We start from the raw sequence: 24,333 nt of genomic DNA on the forward strand, positions 1-24,333 counted from the left end.
GTGATCCTTTTTTATCACTCATCTTTCTATTCAGGCCTCTCCTATTCATGTTATTCAAATCAATGCATGGTTGCTAGGGAGAGCTGCAGCTTAACAACTCAAAAACCACCAACAATAAAAAAATAAAAACCAATTGCAAATTGTCTCAGAATATCATTTTCTACATCATACTAAAAGCTAATTTAAAGGTGAACCACCCCTTTAAGAGAACATGACAACCCAATCTGGTTGAATAAAAGAGAAATCTAATTATACCAGTATAATATAATCCATTTTATTATGGAAAGCATTTTCATATTTATCTGCGCTGCTTTTTCAATGAATCGCCTCTTATTATATAGTGTTACTGTCCTTTATTTAATAACAGAGGATGAAAATTTTCATTGGCCCGGACCTGCTCCCTTTTTGCCGACCATTTATTGGGTCTCTGAAACCGCTGTTTATTTTCCCGAAATATGAATATTGTCTTAGGTAGGGAGGGAGCGATGGGAATGGTGGAAGCCTGCAGGCTGGCCGTGGGCCGTTTATTGCCTCTAGCAGCCAACGAGGGAAAATGGGCTTCGCCGAGCGGACTCGCTGGCGCTGTGCGTTACTAAACCAGGTCTGCTGGAATCTCTCCCCACACTGAAGACCACAGGTCCCTAACTTGTACAAACAACAAGCGCCTCTTTCAGTTCCACTCCCAAGCCATGAATGTTATGTGAGGGACTTTGTTTAAAGAAATACACAATTCATTTTTGAGCCGCCAAACACAGGGCTGTTTATCTCATTAGAAAAAACTTATTTTTTTTCCTTAAAGAAGAAGGAAAGCTACTGAGGCAGATTACTGCCAATAATTAGCCGCAATAGTGCAAGCTAGAATATTATATTTATTCTGCAGAATGCTTTACCATACCTGAGTAAACAGCTCTAGAAGCGCTATGTTTGTTTAGTATAGCAGCAGCCATATTAGCTTGGTGTGACATCACTTCCTGCCTGAGTCTCTCCCTGCTCACTCATAGCTCTGGACTGAGATTACAGCAGGGAGGGGAGGAGGGAGGGACTAGGAGCAAACTGAGCATGCTCAAGCCCTAGCCCTGGAGGTTTAAGATGAAAACAGGAAGTGTGATACAGAAGCCCATGAGTACACAATAGAAGCAAAGAAATGTGGTGTTTCTTTTGACAGAGGACTCAGAGCAGCATTACTTTGAGGGGTTACTGGTGTATATATATAGACCTTTCTGATAAAGTTTCTTTGGTTTTAACCTTTCCTTCTCCTTTAAAGGACAACTAAACAAAAAGGTGTATTTTTTACATCCTGAATAGAGCATTAGTAAATATTATTTTCCCGGTGCTCTAAAACTGTTCTGGTTTTTAATAATTTAGTGTTATTCCAGTCATTTGCAATCATGGCGTCCTGTTGTATGTATGTATGTATGTATAACTTTATTTGTAAAGCGCTGTAAAGGAGCTGCAGCGCTGTACAGTGCATAAAAGTACAATATATATATCAAAGTAAACACAGGGAAAACAAATCAGATAATAAATATATACAGAATCATATCAGGACAAGGAGCTTTAGTGCTATGTGGTAAGAGATGTAGTAGTAGTAGTAGTAGTGGGAAGGAGGTCGCTGCCTCGTAGAGCTTACAGTCTAAGTGGATTCTGGCCCAGTCTCTGACTCCATGGCATAACCTTATCCTACAGGGTTCATCCATACCTCCCAACATTTCAGAAATCGAAAGAGGGAGAAAAACATTTACCACGTCCATTTTTGTGGCCACACCCCCTAATTACCAAAATTTGGCAGGTTATGAAAGTTTGAACACATTTTTATGGTTATTCTGTGTTATTACAGTTTTGCTAATGAAGGTGAATTGCCCTTTAAGCTGTCACAGTTTCCCCAAGAGACCTGCTTATCTTAAATTGTTACAATTGTTTATTTGCTTATCTTAAATTGTTACAAACATATCCAAGTGCCCCTGCCACGTATTCTGGACTCTCTGCCAGAAGCTAATTAAGTTAAAAACGTTGTATCTTTTTCTGGCTGTTCAGTGCAGGAGATCAAAGAGAAAGTCGGGACATTTCATAACTATAAATAATAATAATAATAACAATCCAGGACTGCGGGCTGAGCTGGCAAAATCGGGACTGACCAGCGAAAAACGGGATGGTTGGGAGGTATGGTTAACTGTGAAATCCTTCTATCCTCAAAAACTAAAGCTTGCATTTTTTTTTTAAAAAAAAATCCTGTAATCTTTACTAGTGTTTTTTACATAAACTAATTACATTTTTAAGTTATTTTTTAGACCTTTGCAGACATTAGGCTTCTTTGCAACTGCCATGGTGAAAATATATATTCAAACCGATCTATTTCTCAGACACAGGTGCCAGGGGAGGCAGGGCAATAAGCTAATAAGGAGAGCAAATGAAAATGAATCTATCAAAAGCTGACACTCACAGCACCAACAAAGCGCCATCAATCACATTCCTGCTGAGGGCACCTATTTACTCGGCTGGTTTCCGGAAGCCACTTAGGAGGGTCTTGTCTTTCAAATCAGACCAATTACACGGTTGGTTGTGTGTCAATTGATATTGTTGGGATTTACATGTGCAAATGACTGTGATAGCTAAGCGGCAAAGCCTGTCTTATCTGCGACTGTGCAGCCAACGGGCAAAAATGCATCACACAGAGGCAGCAATTATCTCCTATTCTGGCAATGGGTCTGTCAGAGGGAAAATATGCCCTTTTTTGCCTCAAATCTGCAAGGAAAAAAATATGGGACCAAAACTTATTTTGTATAATGATGAAATTCAAATCTTAAAGTTACTGGAATTTACTTAGGGTGGGAGCTGCCATTTAGGGCAGAGACATGCTGCTATTACTAGAGATTAGTCGCCCAGCGACAAATTACTTCTTCTTCGGGCGGCTAATCTCCCCGAAAAGCCTTCCAGCCGGCTAGAATCGAAATCACCGGTGGGAATGGCACTCGGATCGATTCAGCATTCCGAAGTTGCACAAAGTTTCCTCGTGAGGCAAAAGAAGCGTTCCAAGAAACGGAAAACGAAGCGTTCCAAGTGCCATCCTGCCGGCGATTTTCATTCTAGCCGGCGGGAAGGCAGTTCAGGGAGATTAGTCGTCCGAAGATGAAGCGATTCACTCGAATCCCTGAATCCTTCATGAAAGATTCGGCCGAATACCGAACCGAATCTGAAAACTAATTTGCATATGCAAATTATGGGCAGGAAAACAAAAGGTGGGGAAAAATGTTTTACTTCCTTGTTTTGTGACAAAAAAATCACGTGATTTTCCTGCAAATTAGGTTCTGCTGAAAAGGGAAGGATCTTTGCCGAATCCTGAAACCGAATCCTGGATTCAGTGCATCCCTAGATTTGTCGTTGGGTGTCTAATCTCTCGAAATAGCAGAGTGTTTCCGCCCTTAAGGGTATATTCAGTTTCATTCAAACCTATCCTTCTATTATCTACAGGGCCCCTGTCCTATTTTAAATACACTCCAAACTCCCCTACATCTCTCAAATGTAACACAGAGAGGTACTACCAGTTGTAGGCTCTAGACAAGCCAAAGCCACACTCCCTCGGGCCAGTAAGTGGGCTAAGCATGAAGACTGGATGTGTAGTAAATGGCAAGATGGCGGCTGTAAGGAATGGCAGAACCAATTAGAAAATATCAGTGTTGCTAAGAGACACGGCTGAAGAGGGAGTCACAGAATGAGAATGGCAATGGGTATAGAACTATGGGAACAAAGGCGAGTGCTTATTTGTGTTACACCTCATGTAAACATGGTGGCACAATACCTCAGCCTTGAACTCACTGTGACTATAAAAGAGAGAGAAAGCACAGCCAAGCTGTGTCCCTTTTCCTCTCACAGGAGAAATCTCCCATCATCCTCCTTGGCAAAGGATCCTGGGAGGCTGGGGAAATCCATCCTGTCACCTATAAAATGGCTGCCTGGCACAAGCACAAACCATTACACTGAAAGTGGGATGGCTCCTGTCTCACCAAAGAGTTTCGTTTTACTGAAAACGTTTCTCCTTTGCCTTTGTAACTGGCCCGCTGCTATAAAACCAGAATAGGTGATGGGAGAGGCTTTACGGTTTTTCCAACAGTTTTAAAAACTTTGAGGAGGAGGACGACCCAAAATAAACTGCCCGACCCATGTCACATAAACCCACCCACTTAAATCACCGGCCTGTTCATTGGTGTTATGTTGTACTATATACCCTTTACCCCTATATAACATGCAAACTCCTCAGTGTGACAGGCCAGGCTGCTTCATTTCAGGTCGAAGAAAATGATTTTTATTTAAGTCTCCCTGACAGGAAGCTGAAGTACTCTGAAAATGTACAGATGGAAGAGATAAATCCAGGATAAACTGCCTCCTTTAGAATATTGAAAAAAAACGCAAGCAGAGAAGGAAGGATCACAGAGAATCTAAACGCTAATGTTTTTCAAAAAGAACTAGTTAAATAAAAACGTTACTTGAGGTGATGGGGGAAGTATTATTGCTAGACACCCAGCATCCTGCATAGTTTTGATTTCTCTTCATTAGCCAAGCTTTCTTCTGTGAACAACTCAAAAATAAGGTAAAGGTTGAAGCAAAAGATATAACAGGATCTGTGCAGCCACTGGGACAGAATGTTCTGTTATACAGATAGCTAGAATCTCAGCTGCCATAAAGCAGGACAGGACTGCTGCTTACAATGGGGATCAGATAGGATCTGTGCAGCCACTGGGACAGAATGTTCTGTTATACAGATAGCTAGAATCTCAGCTGCCATAAAGCAGGACAGGACTGCTGCTTACAATGGGGATCAGATAGGATCTGTGCAGCCACTGGGACAGAATGTTCTGTTATACAGATAGCTAGAATCTCAGCTGCCGTAAAGCAGGACAGGACTGCTGCTTACAATGGGGATCAGATAGGATCTGTGCAGCCACTGGGACAGAATGTTCTGTTATACAGATAGCTAGAATCTCAGCTGCCATAAAGCAGGACAGGACTGCTGCTTACAATGGGATCAGATAGGATCTGTGCAGCCACTGGGACAGAATGCTCTGTTATACAGATAGCTAGAATCTCAGCTGCCATAAAGCAGGACAGGACTGCTGCTTACAATGGGGATCAGATAGGATCTGTGCAGCCACTGGGACAGAATGTTCTGTTATACAGATAGCTAGAATCTCAGCTGCCATAAAGCAGGACAGGACTGCTGCTTACAATGGGGATCAGATAGGATCTGTGCAGCCACTGGGACAGAATTCTCTGTTATACAGATAGCTAGAATCTCAGCTGCCATAAAGCAGGACAGGACTGCTGCTTACAATGGGGATCAGATAGGATCTGTGCAGCCACTGGGACAGAATGCTCTGTTATACAGATAGCTAGAATCTCAGCTGCCATAAAGCAGGACAGGACTGCTGCTTACAATGGGGATCAGATAAGATCTGTGCAGCCACTGGGACAGAATACTCTGTTATACAGATAGCTAGAATCTCAGCTGTCATAAAGCAGGGCAGGACTGCTGCTTACAATGGGGATCAGATAGGATCTGTGCAGCCACTGGGACAGAATGTTCTGTTATATAGATAGCTAGAATCTCAGCTGCCATAAAGCAGGGCAGGACTGTTGCTTACAATGGGGATCAGATAGGATCTGTGCAGCCACTGGGACAGAATGTTCTGTTATACAGATAGCTAGAATCTCAGCTGCCATAAAGCAGGACAGGACTGCTGCTTACAATGGGGATCAGATAGGATCTGCATGTGCAGCCACTGGGACAGAATGCTCTGTTATACAGATAGCTAGAATCTCAGCCATAAAGCAGGACAGGACTGCTGCCATAAAGCAGGACAGAACTGTGACAGAACACTATGTCATGCAGAAATGCAATAATTCACTTAATACAATTTATTTACATGGTTCAAGCCTATTGAAAAAAAAATCAGATAAAAAAATGTAATTTATCTCTTTATCTGGGTGCATTGTGCTGCTCTGTTTGTAAATGCTTGCCATGCCTTTGGTCTCTGCGCACAGCTTTCTAATAATCTTATAGATAAAGAGCAGAGATGGCACACATATAATCGCCCAGAGATGAAAACGCTCAATCCAATAAAGGGAAACACAGTAGACGAGGCTGAAAAACGACACACATCTATCAAGTTCCAACTTGCAAGGATCCTGCTGATATTTATATTGATCAGAGAGAGCACTTAAATAGGAAGCATTCGTTTTAAGGAACTGGCAAAGAAACGAGAGACAGAGAAGAAAAGGAGAAGATGATCTGCTCTCAGTCCTGGTTACAAATAAGTAGTAATTGCAAAGCCGCTGCCAATGGGAACTGATTATCCAACTGATTTGGAGTTTTATCTGCCTCCTGGCCAGCAGAGCGGCTCTGCAATCAATGCCCAGATTACTGTCCAGCAGAGCTTTGTGCTACGCACAACAGGCAAGTAGCTAAAAAGGTTTAAATGCAATTGATTGTATGTAAGACAGGGGTTGGCAGAGTTGATTTGAGCTTTTCTCTGCCTGTTGCTTGAGCTGATGATAAACAGAGTTTTCAGCTATTGTTGAACTGTTTTGTACCTTAATATATAAATAATACACAAAAGCCATGAATGGCCTGTAAATTATATCCTTAAAATACACAAAAGCCATAAATATCTTGTAAATTATATCCTTATAAACGGTGACTAGTGATGTCATCAGTGATGTCATTTGTCACATGACTAACAAACGTGTGTATTATAATAAATAAAGCACCCCTTGTTGGAAAATATGAGGATATTAGAAGTCACCTTGGAGTTCCATGACCTGTATTAAAAAAATAAGGTCATGTAACTTATAATAGCCTTATAATTTACGAGGGGGTACTTTGTTCACTATATAAACTGCTTTTAGTGATGTCATCAGTTATAAATGGAGCTTAGTGATGTCATTTTTGTCACATGACTCACTCAAACTTGTGGATTAGAGGTAACCTCGGAGTTCCATGACCTGTATAAAAGAATATGGTCATGGAACTCCTCTGTGACATAATATCCTTATACAGGTAGGGGATCCTTTATCCGGAAACCCATTAGGCAGAAAGCTCAGAGTTATGGAAAGGCCGTCTCCCAAAGATGAATTTTATCCAAATAATTGAAATATTTTAAAATCATTTCCTTTTTCTGTGTAACAATAAAACAGTAGCTTGTACTTGATCCCAACTAAGATATAATTAATCCTTATTGGAAGCATTAATGGTTTATTTAATATATACATTAAGGTATGAAGATCCAAATGAAGAAAGATCTGTAATCTGGAAAGACCCAGGTCCGGAGCATTCTGCATACCTATATTGTACAATAGGGGTACTTTATTCACTATAAAATGGCCCTGTCCCAACTTACAACTGCACCGCGTGTGCTCTGGGATCTTATTATGCTACAATGAATTCTATGATGTCTTTGAGCAGTTCTCTTAAAGGGCCACACACACCAGTTAAGAAGCCTTGTGATGTAATAATAAAGAATAAAGTCTACTTGGGCAGTATCAGCCATTAATGGGCTCCCTTACCTCTGTAAATGCAGCACAGGAGCATCTCCTGGGGGTGAATAGGCTTGCCGGCCAGTTAAAGATCTGTAGCATCGCTCTCCAAAGCAGCAAGGGTAAGTTAGTCCTACCAGCCTTCTACCTTTTTCAATTATTTCTTAATTCCCCTCCTTGTTCCCCAGTGCAGAGAGGAAGTCGCATCCACTCCTGGATATGTCCCTCTGTCGATTTGGCTTTCTGAACCTCCTAAGCTTCTTTTTCAATTAGGCATTAGCTGACTTAAGATGGGCATGGACAGCAAACGGCTTGAGAAGAGGAATCTCCTTTTAACCCTCTGGCTGCCACTGTATATGGCGGGGGCGAAGAGGAACATGGGAATTGTCGCACACACACACACACACACACACTAAATGCAAAGAAAGTTCTATGCTCTTTGCAAAAAGGATCAACAGGAAGAGTGTTAATTTCCACTGGTCACTTTAAGTTCTCCTCCTGCTTTGTTTTACGATATCCTTCTAATGGGGGGAGGCAGCAGTCACTTCCTGTTCTGCTGAGCAGTAAGGGAAGAATACACAGGAAATGTACTACCCCGAGACCCCTGCTTTCTTCTAAGTGTGACTTCTTATATAATGCAAAAAGGCTAATAAATTTGTATTTTGTATCTGCGGGATGTCAATCAGAACAGACTGTGGATGCTGCGTTACCTCTAGTTGTGCACCTTTAAATTGACTTTTAGTATTTTATAGAGTGATATTCTGTGACAATCTGCATTTGGTTTTCGTTGTTTTATTATATGAGTTATTTAGCTTTTTATTCAGTAGCTCTTCAGTTTGCAATTGCAGCAATCTGGTTGCTAGGGTCCGAATTACCCTAACAACCATGCACTGATTTCAATAACGGTGGCCATACACAAACAAGCGGATCTTTTCCTGATATGCCCACCAAATGGCAGTGCGATATCGGCTTAATCCGATTGGAATACAACTAGGGATGCACCGAATCCACTAGTTTGGATACGGCCGAACCCCCGAATCCTTTGCAAAAGATTCGGCAGAATACCGAACCCAATCTGAATTGGGTGGGAAGGGGAAAACATTTTTTACTTGCTTGTTTTGTGACAAGCAATTTCTGTCCCTGTCCCTAATTTGCATATGCAAATTAGGATTCGGATTCAGTTCGGCCGGCAGAAGGATTTGGCCGAATCCGAATCCTGCTGAAAAAGGTTGAATCCCGAACCGAATCCTGGATTCGGTGCATCCCTAATTACAACAAAGAGAATAGGTGCCGACAGTATCAACTAGCCGTTGCAGTCCTTGATCACCAGAAAAATAAAACCTCCCTGCTCGATATGTTTGCTAGATATTGATCGGGGAGATACTTCAGAAGCCCCCACACACTGGCAGATAAGCTGCCGAAATCCATCTAAAGGACGGATACCGGCAGTTTTAACCTGCCCCGTGTATGGCCACCTTGAGAGACTGGAATATGAATAGGAGAGGCCCGAATAGAAAGATGAGTAATAAAAAGTAGCAATAACAATACATTTGTAGCCTTACAGAGTATTTGATTTTAGATGAGGGTCAGTGACCTCCATTTGAAAGCTGGAAAGAGTTGAAAGAAAAAGGCAAATAATTCAAAAACTGTAAAAAAAATCAGGACCATTTGAAAAATTGCTCAGTATTAGACTTTCGATTATATATGAAAAGTTAACTTACTGGTGAACCGCTCCTTAAAGGAGAAATAAACCCTAATGTTAAAAAAACAGACCCCCCTACCCTACATAGACCCACCTCCTCCCCCAGCCTAAGTGTTACCCCAGGCAAATGCCCCTAATGTTTTACTTACCCCTCGGTGCAGACTCAGGCATCGGAGTTCACAGGCGACATCTTCAGCCGCTTCGGTAATCTTCAGAATGAGCGCTTCTGCAATTTTCATGCTTTTCGGCGCATGCGCAGTTGTCGCGGTTTTTTAATAGCTCCTACTGCACATGCACTGCCACGCCGGTCCCATTCCGGCTGAAGATGGCGCCTGTGAACTCCGATGCCTGAATCTGCACCGAGGGGTAAGTAAAACAATAGGGGCATTTGCCCGGGGTAACACTTAGGCTGGGGGAGGAGGTGGGTCTATGTAGGGTAGGGGGTAGGGTTTTTTTTATGTTAGGGTTGAATTCTCCTTTAAGGGGTGCAACAAAGCACATGGGGGTATATATTAAACAGCTCTACCTACTGTGAAGTCTACTGGCTTCCTACAATATAAAATATCATTAATAAATATATAGCCATAGGGCAAGATGGTTTTGGACTGGCAAAGCTTGCTATAGTTTATTGTATATCACGGCCTCCTTTTTGCTTATAGGACAGACGCTGTACAAGGAGCTCCCAGGAGCTTCAGTATTATTACAGCAGCTTTATACCTCGGTGTATTGGGTACTTGCACAGAATGTCACATTGCGTAGCAGGCGACCAATCAGAAATGCAGGTGACATTGTCAGCGCGGGATTGCAAGTACACCGCTAAAGGGCACTAAAGCGGGTAGGTTATTATTTATTCATAATGTGCTTACATGTGCAGGATACACACACACACACATAGATATATTAATGTACAGGAATACAGCTACAGAAGCGGCAGGTTTTCTGCCAGTCCACCAAGTTACAGGCACCAGATCTGGCCAAACTACAACTCCCAGCATGCCCTATCAGCTAATGAGACACTGATATGATGAATGCTTAGAGAGAAGGTGACAAACATTCTTCCCAGAGTAACATCATACATGGAATACATGTATTTTAACACCATTTTCCCCTCCATAATGCCAATGGACCTTGGCGAAGGCTCATCCTCCCATGTGCCCCCATTCCCACCTTATCTTGCTTCACTTTGAGGCAGACACAAAGTGACATAGACAGGCATAGCACATGGATACCCGTGAAGTGGTTTCCATGGCAACTATCGCCATGCAACAGCTCCAAGGTCCCAGCCTCCTTGCTGCTGGGAGAGGTGGGAAAGGAACAGCGATGGCAGATTGTGTAAGTGGTGAGGCTCAGGGGAGCCCATGGTGCTCTGGTGTCACCCCAGCTCCATGAAAAGCTCAGAGCTCTTTAACCCTTTCCAGCTGAGAAATTCCAAGAAGAAACTGGTTCACCGCTCAACATGGCTGCTGTCTCTTGGGTGCCCTAAATAAACATGGAAGCTTTGTTATTGCACAACAAGAATTCAGTCTGATCAACGAGTTCCAAAATCCAGCAGTGTAGATAAAGTGTAAATTAAGCAATGATACCTCCCTCGCTGTTGAGCTTCTCAACTAAATAGGGCCAGCATGTTCTCAAGACATGAGGCTGTCAAGTTAAAGATTGATCTTTGGAAGTTAAAGCTGGAGCTAAGCTAGCTCTTTTGAGGTTGATGTGTCAATTAGGTAAAAACTGTGCTAGACCAATGAAGGCTGATGTGTCCATAAGGTTAAAGAAAAGCAAAATCTCCAATTTGACCAGCAACCATCAAGTTAAAGCTAAGCCCAAATCTAGAGGTGGATAGAACCATCAAGTTGAAGCTATGGAAGATATCTAGAGGTGGTTAGAACCATCAAGGTGAAGCTATGCCAGATATCTAGAGGTGGATAGAACCATCAAGGTGAAGCTATGCCAGATATCTAGAGGTGGATAGAACCATCAAGTTGAAGCTATGCCAGATATGTAGAGGTGGACAGAACCATCAAGTTGAAGCTATGCAAGATTTCTAGAGGTGGATAGAACCATCAAGTTGAAGCTATGCAAGATTAGAAGTGGATAGGACCATCAAGTTGGAGCTAAGCAAGATATCTAGAGGTGAATACATCCATCAAGGTGAAGCTATGCAAGATATCTAGAAGTGGATATAACCATCAAGCTATACAAGATCTCCAGAGTGGGATGTAACCATCAAGTCAAATCTATGCACGGTCTCCAAAAGAGTATATAGCCATCAAGTAAAACACATGCAAGATTTGCAGAGCTGGACGTAACCATCAAGGTTAAGTTACACGTGATTTCTAGTGGTGGATATTAACATCACATTAAAGCTAACCTAGATCTCTTGAGGTGGATATAACCATCAAGTTAAAGCTATTCAAGATCTCCAGCAGTGGAACAACCATCAACTTACATCTAAGCAAGCTCTCTAGAGATGGATATAGCCATGAAGTTAAAGCTATACAAGAACTCGTGAGGTAGAACCTCCATTAAGTTAAGCCATGCAAGATCTCCAAAGGTGAAGCACCATCAATTTAAAGCTAAGCAAGCTCTCTAGAGATGGACACATCCATCAATTTAAAGCTATACAAGATCTCCAGAGGAACAACCACCATTAAGTTAAAGCTAGAGGTGGATTTCATGCACGCCTGAGGTTGACATGTTTTTACCACCAGAAACCTCTGTCCATCAATATAAAGAGCTGCCCTATTTCTCCAGATGTTTTATTCATCAAGAAAAACTGAACTCTCTCTCTTTAAACAACTATATCCATCAGATTAAGCTCTTATTCCAATGTGAGGTACCACCTGATGGTAACATCGCAGTTATTTGGCTAACCATATTTCTTTTGTCGGAGCAGTGGAGTGAATTCACTCGTAGGTACAGAACAAAACAAAATGATGGCCTAGAAGCTCTTTTAATTCAGCAAGTTGCATAAAGCTCCAGCCTTTCAAGCGTCCTCATTACGGCCACGGCAGGGACTGCTGTCATGGAAACAAATGCAAATACCGGTAACCGTGGTTTGCTTCACCTGTTCTGTCCTTTGAAGAGACCTTTTGCTCGATGAGTAATTGCCTGGGGGTCACCGACGGCGTAGGGCGTGAAGCCAATGGCATTGTTCGGAGGCTCTCTACACGTCCCTGTCCCCAAGAGCATCCCCCCTCAGGTTTATGGCAGCCCACTGTCAGCACTGTAGGTAAGGTCAACAAACAAAACGGACAGAACAGGTTCAATAACGATTCCTGTCATCTCTGATGTTGATGCTTATATCTACTGTCAGACAAGTTTCAGACAAACGGAGAACATGTATGCTTAAAGGACACATATTCTAATGGGAAAGTGTCATGGGATTTTTTTTTCCAAAACACATCAGTTAATAGTGCTGCTCCAGCAGAATCCTGCACTGAAATCTGTTTCTCAAAAGAGCAAACAGATTTTTTTATATTTAATTTTGAAATCTTACATGGGGCTTGTCAGTTTCCCAGCTGCCCCCAGTCATGTGACTTGTGCTCTGATAAACTTCAGTCACTCTTTACTGCTGTACTGCAAGTTAGAGTGATATCACCCCCCTTTCTTCCCTCCTCAGCAGACTAACAACAGAACAATGGGAAGGTAACCAGATAACAGCTCCCTAACACAAGATAACAGCTGCCTGGTAGATCTAAGAACAGCACTCAATAGTAAAATCCAGGTCCCACTGAGACACATTCAGTTACATTGAGTAGGAGAAACAACAGCCTGCCAGAAAGCAGTTCCATCCTAAAGTGCTGGCTCTTTCTGAAAGCACATGACCAGGCAAAATGACCTGAGATGCACCTACACACCAATATTACAACTAAATACACTTGCTATTGTACAGTGAATTATTTGCAGTGTAAACAGTGTCATTTAGAAATAAAAACGACACCATAAAAATCATGACAGAATCCCTTTAACGCTAGTTAAGTGAATCCGGGGAGGCACATTTATCAAGGGTCGAAATTCATGTGCGTTTTTTAAAACTCCCATAAACTCAAAATTCAACCAATCAAAAGGTATGTATAAAATCGAATTTTCTCAGCTCGGACGAATTGAATCGATCCGGAAACTCGAATTCAATTTGTTTCGAATTAAAAAAAATTAGATTCTAGTTCCGAAAAAATACTTGAATGTCAGGAAGGCTGTAAACATCACCAAATTGATCCCTGGACTTCTCCCATTGACTTATACAGCAATTCAGCAGGTCGAATTCGAGTTCTTAAAGGGCTAGAGTATGATAAATCTCGAAATTCAAATTAAAACCAAGTTTAGAAAATCCACAATTCGAATTTGAGAGTTTTGACCAAAAATTTTTTTTAATTTTCACTTCGAACCCTTAATAAATCTGCCCCCTAATGTCCAACAGAAGCAGCACCATTCGTGGTCAGCAGAATAATGGGGATAAGTGGCCGTTTTACCCTAATTTTGTAGCATTTGAAACACGACTCGCGGTAGTATGATGGCTGTTGCCTGTTCTTCGGAAGGGGCTGATCACTAGTAAACAGCCGCCCGTATAAGTGTCACCCCCACCCTCCGCTCACACAAACATACTTGTTTTCCGAATTACCAGCGGGAGAATTCTCCTTGAAATAAGCAAAACCAATTTCAGCGGTTCAGAAGCAACTACCTCGGTGCCAAGGCATTCTGCCGTGCATTAAATTGAAGCATGATTGCTTTAAATCGCTCCATCATTTCAACGGATTCGCTAATTCACCTCCTGAAAAGGCGCAGCTCAGCGATGCCAAGTTATCATGGAAGAGTAATGCTCCGAGAGCACTTAGCCGCCTAAGCCCCTCATTCCCCGGGCTGTTTTTCTCATATGTTAATGGTTTTGTACATATGTAATATTGCTCTAGCCTGGAAAGCCTGTCTCAGAACCATGAACGCATGCTCCCCTGCCTATATTAAAGGGAAACTACAGCGAAAAATTTAAATTTAATATAAGCTTCCTCGTACTGAAAACAGAAACTTTCTAAATACAATAAATTTTTCAGTTATTACAGGTTTCTTACTTGAGCATGAGGAGCTTATATTAAATTTTCATTTTCATGATAGTTCCCCTTTAAATATTGCCAGGAATGGAAGAAAATGAGCGCTACCCTAATGGCTTGGGTGTGAGTATGATACAAAACTTGGTGGTGGAACTGTTGTTTTAATATTTGGAAATCTGGACAAAGTAACCTAAACCCTACCTTGCAACTGTTCCGTTTTCATCGGGACAGTCCCTCTTTTGACAGCTCAACCCGTAGTCCCGTTTGTACTGGAAAGTCCAGACTTTCTCTGCACTGAACAGCCAGAAAAAGATACAAAGTTTCTAACTTAATTGGCTTTTGGCAGAGAGCCCAGGACAGCCACCAGGTGCAGATAAAATACTTTGTAACAATTTTGAGATAAGCAAATAAGTCATTGTAAGGAGGTCCCTTGGGAAACGTTAGACCCACAGCTTAAAGGGCAATTCACCTTCATTAGCAAAACTGTAATGCTGAAAAAAAACACAGAAATATGTTCAAACTTTCATAATCTACCAAATTTTGTAAAATGAACATGGTAATTAGGGGGTGTGGCCAGAAAACAGGTATGGCCAGAAAATGTCTGCAATTTTTTTTTTTTTTTTGTACCTCTTTTTATTTCCAAAATATTAGGAGTTATGGATAAACGTAAGCAGTGCAGATACCAGTAGTGGTGGAGGTAATACAACATGCAAGGTTGGCTGCAGGTTTAGAAACCTATAAGAACCAATCATTAAGTAGCATTTACTGGTCACATGTTTGAAACTGAACACCCAATTGGTTGTTTGGACACAGTCACAGTTTGCCCTTCTAATTTCATTACTCCGTGTGCGAGGTAGACCTGGGCAAATAGTTTCACATTTCAAAGGGTCCAAAAAAATTTTAGGTACCTTTTTTTCTCTCAAAGATGCCTATAATAAAAACACAGAGGCCTATAATAAAAACACAGAGGCTTATAATAAAACACACAGGTCTCAGCTGTTTAAGGGCAGAGGTTCTGGAGGCTGCACAAAAGGTGTAAGGAGAGGCTCGGATATATTTGGTGTGACCAGGTGTTCCAGTACCAGCCTCCATCGCTCATCTCAATTAGCTCCAAGGAGGGGACGCCACAATCTAAACACAATCCTACTGAGACTCGAAAGAAAAATTGAGGTCTGATTCCAGCAAACCCCCCGGAGGGGAGAAATGATGTTCCTGACCTAGATTTCTGCAGATTGCGGATATAAACCCCAGATAGAGACGCGCGCTGCTTTACAGCATAGCAAAGACAGGCTCTGTTAAGAAAAAAAGGGGAGCTGGCCGTCGAGCGGGGTTCAGCATTTCAGAAATGTAACAATTTTCTGTTCGTCGAACAGAGAAATAAGAGAGAAATAAGCAGAGTTGATGTATTTCTGCTCAAAGGGACAAAACATGGTGGCACAGATTAAATGGGAAGCAGCGGCCAATAGGAAACTGGGAAAGTCATTAATGCTAATGAACTTGACCCTTGTTAAAGCACATACATATTACACATTGGCTAATATTTACAGATCTGCACAGATTCTGGCTTTGGCCTCATAATGAGTAAAATTAGCTGCCCACTAAATCTTAGACCTATTAGATACCGGCCAACTAAAACCCAAAGCGTTCCCAGTCTGTGAATGGCTAACTAACAAATACTGGGAGTTGCAGTTCGACACACAAGGGTAGGTTTGAAACCTTTGAAGAGGGACAAGCTAAAGTCTTTTGTCCTTTTTTTCCCCTCCAGGTCAGTGGAGCAAGAAATGGAGAGGACAAGGTCTTCTACAGTCAAAGAAGCTTGCATTCATTCCTCCTAAATTCTATATACAGCTATGGGACCTGTTATCATGAACAGATCTTTGGATCTTCATACCTTAAAGGGATACAATCATGGGGAAAATTTTTTTTTTTTCCAAATGAATCAGTTAATAGTGCTGCTCCAGCAGAATTCTGCACTGAAATCCATTTCTCAAAAGAGCAAACAGATTTTTTTATATTTAATTTTGAAGTCTGACACGGGGCTAGACATATTGTCAATTTCCCAGCTGCCCCCAGTCATGTGATTTGTGCTCTGATAAACTTCAGTCACTCTTTACTGCTGTACTGAAAGTTGGACTGATATCAACCCCTCCTGCCAGCAGCCTAACAACAGAACAAAGGGAAGGTAACCAGATAGCAGCTCCCTAACACAAGATAACAGCTCCCTGGTGGATCTAAGAACAGCGCTCAATAGTAAAATCCAGGTCCCACTGAGACACATTCAGTTACATTGAGTAGGAGAAACAACAGGCTGCCAGAAAGCAGTTCCATCCTAAAGTGCTGGCTCTTTCTGAAATCACATGACCAGGCAAAATGACCTGAGATGCACCTACACACCAATATTACAACTAAATACACTTGCTGGTTCAGGAATGACATTTTATATTGTACACACAAAAAATTAGAGCGCTCACCTGTTACTCCATCAACCTTTTCAGGTATCTGGTGCTAAACAGCATACAAGGCCCCCTGCGAAGAGCCAGTAATATTGCAACAAAGTCCAAAGTAGCTGTAGCACACGATTCAGTTTTGTCAATGCAAAAAGTGACTTTTGTTGGCTCATTGCAAACTTCAAAAACATGGCCATGTTTTTGAAGTTTGCAATGAGCCAATAAAAGTCACTTTTTGCATTGACAAAACTGAATCGTGTGCTACAGCTACTTTGGACTTTATTTTATATTGTACAGTGAATTATTTGCAGTGTAAACTGTGTCATTTATAAATAAAAACTACATCATAAAAATCATGACAGAATCCCTTTAAGTCTACTATAAAATCACGTAAACATTAAATAAACCCAATAGGCTGGTTTTGCTTCCAATAAGGATTAATTATATCTTAGTTGGGTTCAAGTACAAGCGACTGTTTTATTATTACAGAGGAAAAAGTGAATCCTTTTTAAAAATTTGGATTATTTAATTATAATGGAGTCTACGGGAGACGTACATTACGTAATTCGGAACTTTATGGATAACAGAATATGATAATGTTAGTAGAGTAATTGTACTCTAGTGACACAGACACTGGGGTATGTCAGGCACACAAGGGGTTAAGGAGCGAGCACATGTTGAACAGGTTCCCCTGAGTTCCAAGCCTGTGAGTGTTAGTTTTGTTCAGCAGAGATAACAGCTGTGGAGCAGCCATCGGGCCGTGCTAAATACCTCCGACAAATGACGGCTTTTGTCTGACTTCTCAGCCACGGTTTCCCAGATGACATTGAAAAGGGCCCATTTGTCCTGCGCCTGACACCGTACACTTGATAATAAATGGCCTGTTTTACTCAGCCGATCTGTCTCTTTCCCCCCTTGTTCCACCACCAGCGTGATACAGCGTTCCCTCTGCCTTTGTATCAATGGAAGGGAACTGGTCGGCCATCACCCAACTTTACAACATGGAGTCGGACGCACGTTGTTTCTTGGATGATCATTTATAGGCCTGACCAGTTCCTTTTCTCTATGCACGAAAATGTGACTGAAACCTGCAATCTAAAGGAGAACTAAAGCCTAGCTAGAAATGTTGTACATGATGTTTTGTGCTTCTGTACCAGCCCAAGGCAACCACAGCCCTTTAGCAGTAAAGATCTGTGTCTCCAAAGATGCCCCAGTAGCTCCCCATCTTCTTTTCTGCTGATTCACTGATTCACATGCTCTGTGCTGCTGTCACTAACTGAGCTTAGGGACCCACTCACAATATACAGTACACATAGAATAGAAATGTCACAATATAAGGCTGATTAGTAATTAATACACATAATTACTACATGGCAGCACAGAAACCAATGCAATTAGCATCAGAATTTAATAATCAGCAAACCTGTAGCATCAGCTTATATTACAGGCAGGGAAGCTCATTTTCTGCTGGATAATTAGTGACGAGCCCTAAGCTTAGCTTCTCAACAGCCAATCAGAGCCCACTGAGCATGTGAGTGTCACAGACACTTTCCAAGATGGTGACCCCCTGTGACAAGTTTGAAGTCCTGGATCATTGCTGCTATTGACAAGCTCAAACTTTAGCCTCGTGCAATAAATTCACTATGACATTTTTAGCCACATTAATGTTTAGGCTTTACTTGTCCTTTAAGCTGGTTGCTGGGGTCAGGGACATTAGCAACCACAGAGCAGACAGCATAGATTTTTAATATCACTACCTAATATCCTTATATTGCTACTTGGGCTCTTGAATCATCTTATGGTGTTTATATATATATATATCTGGGGGTCTGTGACCCCGGCAACCACAAAAAGAGAACAGAATTAGAGCATTTTAGCTGCATTTTACTGAACATTTGCTGGTGAGCTTTCCTGTTAAATCTGGATTGAGTAAAGTCAAGCTACGTCACAGTGTGGAATTGGGCATCACCATCTCCAGCTGTGGATGAAAGGAAAGGACATGGAGCAATGGCCGGCACACATGTGATGTATTTGCTCTCACACACAAGGAGAAACTCTGAGCGAATTTGCAGCCTCAGCATTTATGGATCGCTCATCCAGAGAAATTGGATTCATATTCCAGTCTCTTATTCAAATCAATGCATGGTTGCTAGGGTAATTTGGACCGTAGCAACCAGATTACAGAAACTGCAAAGTGGAGAGCTGCTGAATAAAAAGCTAAATAACTCAAAAACCACAAATAATAAAATATGAAAACCAATTGCAAATTGTCTCAGGATATCACTCTCTACATCATACTAACAGTTAACTCAAAGGTGAACAATTCCTTTAACTCCTTAAAGGTCAACTAGCCCTTTAACATGATGCAAAATATGTTGGCGCTATATAAATACATGATAATAATAAAAATGCCCTATACAGGTATGGGACCTGTTATCCGGAATGCTCGGGACCTGGGGTTTTCCGGATATCGGATCTTTCCGTAATTTGAGTCTTCATGCCTTAAGTCTACTAGAAAATCATGTAAACATTAAATAAACCCAATAGGCTGGTTTTGCTTCCAATAAGGATTAATTATATCTTAGTTGGGATCAAGTACAAGCTACTGTTTTATTATTACACAGAAAAAGGAAATCATTTTAAAAAATTTGGATTATTTGGATAAAACGGAGTCTATGGGAGACAGCCATTCTGTAATTCGTAGCTTTCTGGATATCGGGTTTCCAGATAAGGGATCCTATACCTGTACCACTAAAGGCCAATCGTATTCCCTTCCTAGAACAAATAATTCTGCTCACTGAGCCTGAAAAATCCCATGTGCCTGTTCTACATAAGAATAAACGTTAGTGTATGTTATAATGATCTGCCGGCAAATAGAGAAGAGGGGACTGCTAGGAGATGGTAATAGGAGTTTTAATTGAGGGTGCAGGGAGTTGTACTTCAACAACAGCTGTAGAGGGGGTCCCACAAAACGAAAGAATTCAATCAATAACACATATAGAGTAGCGCAGGTTCTACCCTGTTACAAACACCCTATGAAGGTCACTCCCTTAACTTAGAAATTAAATTCAAACGCCTAAATTGAACACAAGCTCTTTGGACAAGACACACACACGGCTATACCTGTAGACAAAGGGCAAGTAGCTTGAACATTCTGTGGTTATTAAAGGAACGGCAGCGCTTTACCTTGTTAGTGTTTACCAGGGCCGAGAGATGGGATCCCATGAGAAGCAGCTCTCTGTGTCGCAGCCAACGTCAGAGTGAGTGTGTGGGACAGTTGAAATACAAGGGGACAGCTGCATTTCAGCTGCTGTCGGTCACCGCTCGTGAAAAAAAAAAAAAACTTGCGAAAACACACAACCTGTCTATTTAACTGTGCTCTGGGGAGCTCAACATTAACCCCTTCCTTTCAGAGACACTTGAAAGCAGCAGCAATCAGCTCTGCACTGGCCAGAGCAACGGGAGATAAGGACGGTCTCACCATAAAAGGACAAGTTACAGGAATTCAATTTGCCTGTATACCCCTTTAATTCCATAACTCCATCAGATTAGACTGTTTCAAGTAAGGGATGGATGCCCTTATAGCAAGAGACCTATAATGCACTGGCCATTAATATAGAGCCAGAGCAATGGGAGATAAGGACGGTCTCTCCATAAAAGGACATGTTCAATTTGCGTGTATACCCCTTTAAATCCAAAACTCCATCAGATTAGACTGTTTCAAGTAAGGGATAGATGCCCTTATAGCAAGAGACCTATACTGCACTGGCCATAAATATAGAGCCAGAGCAATGGGAGATAAGGACAGTCTCACCATAAAAGGACATGTTCAATTTGTGTGTATACCCCTTTAAATCCAAAACTCCATCAGATTAGACTGTTTCAAGTAAGGGATGGATGCCCTTATAGCAAGAGACCTATACTCTATTAACTTAGCACATAGCTGATCCAGAGTCCAGTCTGGCTGCTTTTTGGAGGCCGAAAGTTTTTTCGTTTTTAACATTTCTCCGGATCAGCTAAAAGTTAGGTAGAGATTTCCTGGATTAAAGATTTCCTGGGTTAAAGGGGTTGTTCACCTTTGAGATAACTATTAGGGATATTCTGAAACAATTTGCAATAGGTTTTCATTTTTTATTATTTGTGGTTTTCGAGTTATTTAGCTTTTTATTCAGACGCTCTCCAGTCTGCAGTTTCAGCAAGCTAGTTGCTAGGGTCCTAATTAACCTAGCAACCATGCATTGATTTGTATAAAGAGGCTGGAATATGAATAGGAGAGGCCTGAATAGAAAGATATGTAATGAAAAGTAACAATAACAATACATTTGTAGCCTTACATGACATTTTTTTTAAGATGGGGTCAGGGACCCTCCTATATGTAAGCTGGAAAGAGTCAGAAGAAGCAAATGAATTAAAAAAAATAAACTATAAAAACTAATTGAAAAGTTGCTTGAAATTGGCCATTCTATATCATACTAAAAGTTAACTTAACTGTACGTGTGACTTTTTTTCACTATGTAATATACAGAGAGGCCTGTTCACTGCCATTGGATACACAAAAAGGAGTCTACATATTAAAGGGTAAGAAATACAAAGAAGAGAGGAATTGGACTGATAATGCTAATGGACTTGCACATAAACAGACAATTGCTAATTGTTGCTAATTGTGGTTTCCCGGCTATGTGTCAACTCAACATCTTTTGACTAGGGAACGTGAAAAAAAGACAGCTGCGGATCTTCCCAACTCCCAGCAGCCTTTGCAAGCCACTGCTGGGATATAGATAGATAGATATATATATATATATATATATATATATATATATATATATATATATATATATATATATATATATATATATAAATAATACACTAAAGCCATGAATATCTTGTAAATGATATCCTTATAAACGGTGAGTTCTGATGTCATCAGTTATAAACGGCGAGTTCTGATGTCATTTCTGTCACATGACTCGCAGAAATTTGTGTATTATAATAAATAAAGTCCCCCCCGTTGCAAAATATGAGGATATTAGAAGTTACCTCGGAGTTTCATGACCTTCGGCCTCGTGTTTTTATATGGTCATGAAACTCCTCAGTAACTTATAATATCCTTATATTTTATAAGAGGGGGTACTTTATTCACTATATATATATATGAAATAAGGATAGTGATTTATCAAGCCAAGAGGAAAATAAAAGCATCATCATCTTTTGTGAATTTTTATTTACTCCAGCTTTACTAGCAGGAGTATCATTATGTGAGGGATAGTTTGCATCGAATGACCACATGTGAATAGACTAACTATACCTACCAACTCCCTGGGACCAGTTTTCCCTACTACAGCTTTACTAGTAGGAGTATTCGTATGTGAGGGATATTTTGCATCGAACGACCACATGTGAATATACTAACTATACCTACCAACTCCCTGAGACCATTTTCCCTACTACAGCTTTACTACTAGGAGTATCTTTATGTGAGGAATATTTTGCATCGAGTGGATGGTGTTGAGCAAGTGAGGGAATACAGGGATATGGGAGATAGCTCATAGTACAAGTTCATCCAGGGACTGGTCCCATTGCATCTTGGAGTAAAGAAGGAATTTTCCCCCTCTGAGGCAAATTGGAGAGGCTTCATAGGGTTTTTCACCTTCCTCTGGATCAACTGGCAGTTAGGCAGGTTAAAAAAAGTTAAAAGGTTGAACATGATGGATGTGTGTCTTTTTTTCAACCTAACTTACCACTATGTTACCATGACCACGTGTGAATAGACTAAATACACCTATCAACTCCCTGGGACCAGTTTTACCAACTACAGCTTTACTACTAGAAGTATCTTTACGTGAGGGATATTTTGCATCGAATGACCACGTGTGAATAGACTAAATACACCTATCAACTCCCTGGGACCAGTTTTCCCTACTACAGCTTTACTACTAGGAGTATCTTTATGTGAGGAATATTTTGCATCGAGTGGATGGTGTTGAGCAAGTGAGGGAATACAGGGATATGGGAGATAGCTCATAGTACAAGTTCATCCAGGGACTGGTCCCATTGCATCTTGGAGTAAAGAAGGAATTTTCCCCCTCTGAGGCAAATTGGAGAGGCTTCATAGGGTTTTTCACCTTCCTCTGGATCAACTGGCAGTTAGGCAGGTTAAAAAAAGTTAAAAGGTTGAACATGATGGATGTGTGTCTTTTTTTCAACCTAACTTACCACTATGTTACCATGACCACGTGTGAATAGACTAAATACACCTATCAACTCCCTGGGACCAGTTTTACCAACTACAGCTTTACTACTAGAAGTATCTTTACGTGAGGGATATTTTGCATCGAATGACCACGTGTGAATAGACTAAATACACCTATCAACTCCCTGGGACCAGTTTTCCCTACTACAGCTTTACTACTAGGAGTATCTTTAAGTGAGGGATATTTTTCATCGAATGACCATGAGTGAATAGACTAAATACACCTACCAACTCCCTGGGAGGAGTTTTCTCTACTACAGCTTTACTACTAGAAGTATCTTTACGTGAGGGATATTTTGCATTGAATGACCACGTGTGAATAGACTAAATACACCTACCAACTCCCTGGGACCAGTTTTCCCTACTACAGCTTTACTACTAGGCGTATCTTTACATGAGGGATATTTTGCATCGAATGACCACGTGTGAATAGACTAAATAAACCTACCAACTCATTGGGAGGAGTTTTCTCTACTACAGCTTTACTACTAGAAGTATCCTTACGTGAGGGATATTTTGCATCGAATGACTACATGTGAATAGACTAAATACACCTACCAACTCCCTGGGACTATCACCTCCAGCCTGAAATACACACAGATAAAAAGTTCTACATTAATCATCAATTAATAATTATCGGCACAAAATGGCAGTGCCCCGGAGGGACGGTAATCCGAGGTACAAGTGATAGTAGTGTATAGGGAAACAATAATAAGGTACTTGAGTGGAGACGGCTGATACTAATCGAGGCAGGCTGCTAGAAGGCCAAGCTTTGAGGCAGACCAAGAGTTTGTGAAAGTATTAGTCCGGGAGACTGTCCATCTAGCTGCGACATACAGGCTTCCGACTAATAGTCCAGAGAAACCTCACACGTTGACCACAGAAAATAAAGGAAATGCATATAGAGAGACATCGCTCGGTTTTGATGGAGGTTCAAGGTGTAGATTCGGTGCAAGACAAGTGAATATATGTCAGCATGGGACGTAGCTTAGAGAGTCAGCCATAGCCACCATTTTATGTTTTTCAGGGGACCAAGAAAAAAATGATTTAAAATCCGGGAAAATGGAAAATCAGGGAAATGAGTTAAAGTCACTTTTTCTTCAAGGTTTGCTGTATATGTGCCCCCCCCCCCAGTCCGAAACATCTCTATAGACAGATTACTATTCCCAGCATTCTATTCCTTGCAGCCCTCCAACTACGGACCAATTGGGACCCCTAACAAATTTCAAAGCCCCCAACCTGGGGCTTACCTGCTATTAGGGCAGAGACACCCGGTCAGATTCGGGGAGATTAGTTGCCCGGCGACCAATCTTCTCTTCTTCAGGCGACTAATCTCCCCGACGGGGTGGCACTCGCCTCACAAGGAAA

The 24,333-nt window shown here is 41.3% G+C and overlaps 1 protein-coding gene across 7 annotated transcripts in view; it reads right to left on the bottom strand.

The window, feature by feature from the left end:
• The window catches only part of mef2d.S (myocyte enhancer factor 2D S homeolog), a 165,208-nt gene that overhangs the window by 56,675 nt on the left and 84,200 nt on the right, over positions 1–24,333 (bottom strand). For 2 of the 7 annotated variants that reach the window (XM_018231934.2, XM_041574153.1), the window contains exon 1: positions 7,558–7,929. The exons of 4 other annotated variants lie outside the window; for them this stretch is intronic. The gene's annotated coding sequence lies outside the window, so the exon portion shown is untranslated. 7 annotated transcript variants of the gene reach the window in all.

This window comes from Xenopus laevis, chromosome 8S (genome assembly GCF_017654675.1).
Source record: "Xenopus laevis strain J_2021 chromosome 8S, Xenopus_laevis_v10.1, whole genome shotgun sequence".
NCBI classification, from domain to species: domain Eukaryota; kingdom Metazoa; phylum Chordata; class Amphibia; order Anura; family Pipidae; genus Xenopus; species Xenopus laevis.